The sequence below is a fragment of the Petromyzon marinus genome, chromosome 56, assembly GCF_048934315.1.
Source record: "Petromyzon marinus isolate PM22_M1 ecotype Great Lakes invasive population chromosome 56, UKy_Petmar_22M1.pri1.0, whole genome shotgun sequence".
In the NCBI taxonomy this organism is placed as follows: Eukaryota; Metazoa; Chordata; class Hyperoartia; order Petromyzontiformes; family Petromyzontidae; genus Petromyzon; species Petromyzon marinus.
Window position 1 is genome coordinate 1,993,025 of NC_133722.1, and position 7,670 is coordinate 2,000,694.

The window sequence follows — 7,670 nt, forward strand, 5'->3', positions numbered from 1 at the left end:
AAGCAAATCTTGTTTTGTTTACGGGATGGTTTATAAAGGCAAAGCTTCACACCACGTGGACCAATCTTGATCCACTTCACCACCACGTGGACAGATCTGGATCCACTTTACGACCACGTGGACCGATCGGAATCCACTTCACCACCACGTGGACAGATCTGGATCCACTTCGCCACCACGTGCACCGATCAGGATCCACTTCACCACCACGTGCACCGATCTGGATCCATTTCACCACCACGTGCACCGATCAGGATCCACTTCACCACCACGTGAAGCGATCTGGATCTACTTCACCACCACGTGGACCCATCTGGATCCACTTCACCACCACGTGCACCGATCTGGATCCACTTCACCACGTGCACCGATCTGGATCCACTTCACCACCACGTGGACCCATCTGAATCAATTTCGATTTAAAGTTTTCGTGACTGCAAGGATTCATCTTTTTAACACAGCTTAAAGGTCGTGATCTCAGCGTGGCTTTCTCACTCCAGCGCTGTCCTCCAGACAGTCTCGTCCCCTTCACCTGATGAAGGCCGCTTGTGTTGTGGCCGAAACGTCGTGAGAATATTATTGTGTTATTTTATTTTATCAATTTATTATTTTATTCTCATTCTACGTGACTTTACCGAAAGAACCAAAGAACATCTGAATCAACTTTACCACCGCTGCCCCGCGAGATCACTTTGCAATCCTTCAAGAGCCTCCCACCACACGACCACGGCCGTCACTGCACATGAGCGCACGTGTGACATTGGTTTGTCTATGCGCCTGCCTGCTGAACAACTCACTTCGTTAGAATTGATGTTTGTGTTTAGTTTGTTGTCCTTCCCCCGCACCTTCCTATTATCGCGATTGCGCAAGTATAATTGTGTCGTTAAACCCGCCACCACCCCACACAGCCAATTAGTAAGGTTTGTCACGTAAACAAAACATGCCGATGTGTTGCGGCCGCACACCCTGGTGTGTTGGAGCATAAACCCACGACATTTACAATTCGAGTACGACGTTTCATTGGTGATTGCAACCAGCTTCGTCAGACGATTAGCCCAAAAAAAACCCACCTTTATTATGGATAACATTGGTCGCGAAAGCCTCCTACGTGTTAAACTTGTATTGTCTTTGCCGGTTCCCAGTGTTTAGTTTGACGAGTGATCGTCATGGTAAGATGCTGCCACGCAGCTGCCGCATCTTTGTGCAGCGTTTTTAAAACCCTCGATGAAAGCCGCTTTATAAGTAAAATAATTATTACTACTCCGGTTCTACACTTGCGAGGGGAATTTTCTTCTGGGTGAGAACCCTGGATTTGAACACAAACACAATCAGGCTCACCTGGCCCAGTGCGCTCACCCAGGTGTATTCAAGGCCGTAGGCATGGAGTCAACGTTGGGGGGGACCAAATCTTCCAGGGTGTCTGGGGGTCCCAACCCAGAAAAAGATATAAATTTGAAAACTAATTTCCTGCCTAAAATAAAAAAAATCACTAACACATGGGATGGACTTTTTATTTATTTTTTACAACAATGTCTAATAGTGTATCGTATTACATTTCTCTGTTTTTACTTTTTTACCATTTCATGTTTCATTGTATGTAATGGCAGAGATTAGGGATTAATAAAGTACAAACATAACCATATAAACAGAAATCTATGCATTGGTTTAGCAATATATTGGGGAGGGACATTTTGAGCATATTTGAATATTGGGGGGACACAACCCACCCGCACCCCCCAATATATATTATAATTATAACCTTGGAATCATTCCGCTTTGATCCAGAACTCGGTAGAAGAGAGGTGGGGGAATCGCGAGATCTGTGAAGTTCCCAGCGCCACTGGGATGCGAGGGCGCCGGGGAGATGGCAGTACCAAGACAGCTGGATTCTTGAATCCATCTGAGCAGAGCTTTCGAGCGTTAACCTCTCACATGCGTGGGTTATCTCCAGGTAAGTCCGTTTACTTCCACGTGCCAATCACTCCCTCCCCTTCATGCCACTGGCGAAACACCACACACGCATGGCCTTTATCAAAAGCCATCGAAGAAAGGTGGCCATCGCTTCGCGCGCGTTCAGATGCGCTTCTGCGGCCGTCTGGAACGCTCTTCCTTTCGATATTAGGAAGCCACTGGGGCTATGCACTTTTAAATCTGAATTGAAAACTGTTCGTTTCTGTTTAGAACTGCTTTTTCTGTTTAGTTTGTGGTCCTTCCCCCGCACCTCCGATTTGAATTATTGGCTATTACGGTGCGAAAGAAGTTCAATATAATGTATATACATACAAAGGCATCGATACGTTATGAGGCTTTCTAGGGTAACGGACATCATTACGGTATCGATATGGGGGCCCTTTTGCCAGTACTGTACAGCGATGCCCGTATTTTGGTGGCCTTTGGTCTACATAACACTGATTGGTCAACGTATGTACGTGCCGTATGCAGAACTTCTTTTGCACCGTACGTAGCTAACCCTGCTCCTCGAAGATGCGGGAGGACTACGTGTGTGCTCCTTAAAGGAGGCTACATTTGTGTGTTTTACCACGAGCATGTGTGGTGGTTGCACAGACGCGATGCCTTGTATGTGATTGGTGTCCATTTGGTGTTTGAACATCTTAACACCACCTGCATTTACGCGAGAAATGGGAAAGCGTTTTGCTTGTCATCAATGAACATCCTCATTGTTATTATTATGATCTTGCATATTTTAAAAGACTCGATCGATATGTATATGAAGATACACGACGCTGTTTCCGGAACGTGTCTATGCACTCGATAAAGCGGAAAACAACGCATCGATTCCGCGACTTGTTTGTGATCCTGTGGGCTCGAGGCGCCCTCTGGTGTCGCAATGCCCACCCCCCGCCTTTGGGAGAGCAAAATTGCAAGTCGTGAAAGTCAACGGGAAGTTGTTGGTCCACACGTAAAATAATAAATGATACATTACATTGCTACAAGTGGGTAGCACAAGCACTCATCAATCACTCTCACACCGCGTGAGTCATCAACACGGCCTCACGAAGGAACACGTATTGCAGGGTGCTTCAAAAAAATGTGAACACTTAGGAGACTATCGTTTTAATGGAAACATGATAACAAATGTAATGCTAATACCTTCAAAAAGTCAGAGAGTCTCCCACTTGTTCGCCATCGTTGTCTCCGCATGCCTGGAATCTTCCCCAGGTGGTCTCCAGAAACCGGAGGCAGCAGCACATTTCTCGGAGCATTGTTGCAAATTCTCGAAGTGTTCACATTGTTTTGAAGCACTCTGTAGATGGTGACAAATCATGAATGCACCTCCGGTATTCTTTGGGTCTTTCGGTAAAGTCACGTACAGTGAGGGAAAAAAGTATTTGATCCCCTGCTGATTTTGTACGTTTGCCCACTGACGAAGAAATGATCAGTCTATAATTTTAATCGTAGGTTTATTTGAACAGTGAGAGACAGAATAACAAGAAAATCCAGAAAAACGCATGTCAAAAATGTTATAAATCGATTTGCATTTGAGTGGGCAAACGTAAAAAATCAGCAGGGGATCAAATACTTTTTTCCCTCACTGTAAATAGGTTGCAAGAAAATAACAAAAAACTACGACGTTTCAATCACAACACAAGCGATCGTCATCAGGAGGAAAAAAAAAGCTTTCTTTCTCCTGATATCTAATCTTGATTTGAAGCTTTCGTGACTGCAGGAAAGTCACATAGGTATAATATAAAATAAATCACGACGTTTCGGGCGCAACACAAGCGTCCGTCATCAGGTGGACCCTTTTAGATCAATGATTAATGTTTCGATGAAATTTATATTTACTTCGTTATCCATAATAAAACTAGTTTAAACTAAACCATGTTTTATCTTACCAGGTAAGTGACCTGGCGACAAATTATAGCTCAACGAAGTGGCGTATCGTGTGGAAATATATAGCAGCCAAATACTCCAAGCTCATGTTTTGTAAATGTGGAGGGAAAAAACCGAGGGACCCGGAGAGAGATTCACGCGACCACAGGGAGAGAGAGAGACGCACACTCCAAATATACAGCAGCAGGCGTCAGGGTCGGGATCAAACCCACGGCCTCCTGTATACCAGGTGAGGTAATTAACATTTCTGAGCCACCGTGATGATGAGAGAGAGACACGCACACTCCAAATATACAGCAGCAGGCGTCAGGGTCGGGATCAAACCCATGACTTCCTGTACACCAGGCGAGGTAGTTAACATCTCCGAGCCACCGTGATGATGAGAGACACGCACACTCCAAATATACAGCAGCAGGCGTCAGGGTCGGGATCAAACCCACGACCTCCTGTATACCAGGCGATGTAGTTAACATCTGCGAGCCACCGTGATGATGATGAGAGAGAGACACGCACACTCCAAATACACAGCAGCAGGCGTCATGGTCGGGATCAAACCCACGACCTCCTGTAGACCAAGCGAGGTAGTTAACATCTCCTAGCCACCGTGATGATGAGAGAGAGACACGCACACTCCAAATACACAGCAGCAGGCGTCAGGGTCGGGATCAAACCCACGACCTCCTATATACCTGGCGAGGTCGTTAACATCTCCTAGCCACCGTGGCGTCCTGCACGCTCCCCAACAACGAATACAAAACGTTGGGGGGAGGGGGGGGTGTCGCTATCGACTTTTGCGCCTTCATCTCACTGGAATGCTGAACCCAGAACCCGAAACCCAGAACCTGAAACCCAGACCCAGGCCGTCTCTCGCAGCTGTTGTTGCCCTGGGCTCCATGACCCCGGGCAGCCGCAGTCACTCACGGAAAGCGAACGGCGGCCACTCGGGCGGGATGATTTCTGACAGCGCAGCACGGGCGAGTTCTTCACGATTATCACGATTATCACGATAATCGTGATAACAGCGGCGCGTTAATGGGTAACGAGCAGCAGAGGCGGCGGCGTCGGCGTGCAGAGGCATGCGCCAGATCTCAAGCCAGTGTGTGGTTGCGTCACAAAGACAAAGATCCCCCCTATAGCCGTGACAGACTATTGGGGCAAGTGCTGTTAGCAAGTAGCACCTATGTAAGGCCGACACGGCACACGAGGGGGTGGGGTGGCCAGAACCACGCCCGGCCGCCTTTGTCTCCCCAGTGGCGATGTTTACACGCCGAACAAGTACTCATTTAAGGCCGAGTCGACCTAGGGGAGGCCAAGGGACCGGTTCAGATAATCATCACCGGTGTTGGCCGTGAGCGGAAATCGAACCCGGTTGGCCGGGTTCGTAGCGCCGTGCGCTGACCACGGCACTACCGCTCCCCTCGTGGTTGCGTCACACACACACGCGCGGACGCCGTGTGTGTGTTACTGTGTGTGTGTGTTACTGTGTGTGTGTGTTACTGTGTGTGTGTTACTGTGTGTGTGTTACTGTCCGGCAAAACAACCCCGTACCTCCTCGCGGTGCCGGACGGGCAACTCTGTCGTGGACAGTGCTGTGGGGGGAGGTACAATTTTGATTGGCTCCTCCCCCCATGGCATATGTGTCCACCACAGGTGCTAAACGGGGGCTCTGGACGGGTGTGAGGGGCTGGTAACCCCTCCACCTTCAATTAATTACCACTAAACCACGAGTTAAACTGAAATATGTAACTAATAAGCTTGTGCCAGAGGCCCCGGGGGGCCAGGCGAAACCCCAATTGGCGGAGCCAGGAGATTGAATATGTACCCTCGGGGCTCCTCCAGAAACAACGAAAAGCCACTACGGGTGGCCACGTGGAATGTTCGAACGCTCACTGCGGAGGAGAGGCTGCCACTCCTCTGTCGGGAGCTGGACCTGTACCGCCTGGATCTGTGTGGCATTCAGGAGGTCCGGTGGACCGGCTCTGGCTCCTGCCACCATGAGGGGTGGACAGTCCTCTACTCGGGGCAGCAGACTGCCAAAGAACAGGGTGTGGCTCTTCTTTTGAACAAAAGAATGAAGGGGGCGTGGGAGCGTGGTGGTGAGGTGTGGGAAGCTGTAAGTCCCAGGCTACTTTGGGCTCGCCTTCCCATCAACCGGAGGCGAGGAATGGTGGTCATGGTTACTTATGCCCCCACCGAAGATGAACATCCGTGGAGGGATGCAGGCAAAGCCGATGAGTCAGATGCCTTCTATGACCTCCTGTCACAGGTGCTGGCTAAAGTGGCCCCTCGGTATAGAGTCATCATGTTGGGGGACTTCAATGCCTGAGTTGGTCATGATACTGGCACCTGGTCTGGAGTGATTGGAGGTCATGGGCCAGATCAGCTCAATAACAACGGCAGGAGGCTGCTAGATTTTTGTGCAGCCCATGGGCTTGTAATTACCAACACGCTGTTCCGGCATCGGCGCATCCACACAACATCATGGATGCATGCCGGGTCCAAGCAAGAACATCTGCTGGACTACATAGTGACGGACCAGCCGATGCGAGCCCATGTCCTAGACACCAGGACCTACCGTGGAGTTGATCTGCCCTCTGACCATCGACTAGTCATCTGTAAGATGCGCCTGCCATTCTTCCACTTTGGTGGTGGGTGTACACCCAGGACCCCATTCCAACCTAAAGTGGCCTGGTCTCAGTTATCTGATGAAAGTTGCAAGCGAGAATTTCATCATCTCTTGCAGCTGGGATTGGCATCGTCCCCGACTCCTCCTGATGTCGAGGGTAAATGGGCGAGGTTTAGGACTGTGACTCATGCAGCTGCAATGGCTGCTTTGGGTACGCGGTCCAGACCTCCCCAGAGACCCTGGCTGACAGAGGAGGTGTTCAGGATGGTTGAGAAAAAGCGACAGGCCCACTGTCATCGGCTACAGAATCCCACGTCAGAGAATGAGGAGGCTTACCGCAGCCTTCGCTCGGAGGTTCGGAGAGCCTTGAGGCGCTGAAAGGGTGGGTGGTGGTCGCGGGTTCCTGAGGAGATGGAGTCTGCCTCAGTGGCCCGCGATCACAAATCTCTATTTAACTCCATCAAAAAAGTAACCTGCAGCACCACACCTATTACCATCATTAGGGGGAATAAACGGTGATCCAATCTCCGACCCCCAGGAATAGGTTTGCAGATTTGCTGAGCATCTCTGTGAGGTCCTGGGGGAGGGGAAATCCCTCAGCTAGGAAAACATCGTGGCACAAAGTGGGGATGACCCTGCTGAGGCTGCAGTGCCTCAAATATTGGAAGAAGTCACCCCCTGTGAGTGGCTGGCTGAGGTGCCATCTGTTGAGGAAGTACTGAAGGCTATCCGGAGTCTGAGACCAGGAAAGGCACCGGGCAGAGATGATCTCCCAAGCGAAATGCTGAGGGAGGGCGGTGTTTGTGCACAGACTGCCCTATATGACATCATAACAACAATCTGGACCACTAGACGGGTTCCGCAGGATTGGAAGGATGCCCTGGTGGTCCCCCTTTTTAAGAAGGGGGACCGCACAGACTGTAACAACTACAGGGGCATCTCACTCCTCAGTGTGCCGGGAAAGGTCCTGGCAAGGATTATTCAACATCACCTTGCCAGGCACACTGAGGAGAGGCTTGCGGAGCCCCAATGCGATTTCAGGAAAGTGCGGTCCTGCACAGATGCCATATTTTCTGTCCGTCTGCTACAGCAGAGGTGTAGGGAATTCCAACAAGACCTACATCTCTGCTTTATTGACCTGGTCAAGGCCTATGATACCATCAGTAGGCCAGGGCTCTGGGTTGTTCTT